At 40.4% G+C, this 1,129-nt stretch overlaps 1 long non-coding RNA gene across 1 annotated transcript in view; it reads right to left on the minus strand.

The window, feature by feature from the left end:
• The window catches only part of LOC107656256 (uncharacterized), an 8,657-nt gene that overhangs the window by 1,138 nt on the left and 6,390 nt on the right, over positions 1–1,129 (minus strand). The gene's annotated exons all lie outside the window — the stretch shown is intronic.

The raw sequence follows: 1,129 nt of genomic DNA on the forward strand, positions 1-1,129 counted from the left end.
GCCTGTCTGTGTGACGTCACACAGACAGGCATCCGAGATCGGCTGGATTTGAGAAAGGGATAAAGATTGTAGTAGATTAACAAAAAACCACTGGGTGGATTTTTATTATTATAGGGTGGTTGTGTACACACACTGCCAACACACATTTCAGTTCAAACAACTTGTAAAAGTGCATGTAGCATTATATGACCCCTTTAAATAATAACACCGATTGTAATAAATTAAATAAAGTGACTTATAAACTTATAAATATCAATTTATAGAGTAACTTATACTCACAAAATCTGCAGAGATACCACTTAAAATAACTTTAAACATTGACAAGCCATGTATTATAAATGCTGCATGTCTTAGAAAAATGTAAACGTTCATGTTACACACTATTATATGTAAAGAGAATTCATTAGAATTTAATATTCAAATATTATTCTAATCAAATAATTAATAAGAACAAACGGTGTTTAATTGTGACTGATCAGGGATGTCAGCAGGACTGCAAGGCTCGTACTGATACGAGGTGATTGTAACATCCCCAGGTGACCAGACTCTGCCACATCACTACACAGCCTTCCCATAATCCTCTGGGGCCAAGCCTCCATTTTTGTGTTTATAGGACCACACCCACATCACTGGCCAGAGAGAGCCGAATTAACCACGAAGCACAAAGAGATGAAAAGCCTCCAGCTGGGGCAGTGCTATAAAACCCCTGAATGTGATTTCCAGAGATCGAATGAATTGAACCAGATGCCAAAACATAACTTCAAACAAATTGACTTCCAATTATTTAGACGCATACTTCCAGATGTGCCGCAGATGCAGACGGGGAGAGCAAAGGTATCTCAGGCCCGTGCTGTGCTTTATTCCACAATAAAGATGGGGTACGGTGGAGTGTGTTTTAAATCACTGGGATCAGGGCAGGATGTTGAGACTGCCGGTGCGGATGTGGAGACGAGAGAGTGTCATTAGGACAAAGTGAACTGACAGAGTTCCAGACAACCAGAGAGAGAGAGAGAGAGAGAGAGAGAGAGAGAGAGAGTGTTTTGGATCGCGTGAAATAATGAAAGAAATGAACAAAAACATGGCGAAGGAGGAGTATTTTTAATGAGACTGAGCGAGGGTGTGTGTGCAC

This window comes from Sinocyclocheilus anshuiensis, unplaced genomic scaffold (assembly GCF_001515605.1).
Source record: "Sinocyclocheilus anshuiensis isolate Anshui unplaced genomic scaffold, SAMN03320099.WGS_v1.1 scaffold183, whole genome shotgun sequence".
Lineage (NCBI taxonomy): Eukaryota > Metazoa > Chordata > Actinopteri > Cypriniformes > Cyprinidae > Sinocyclocheilus > Sinocyclocheilus anshuiensis.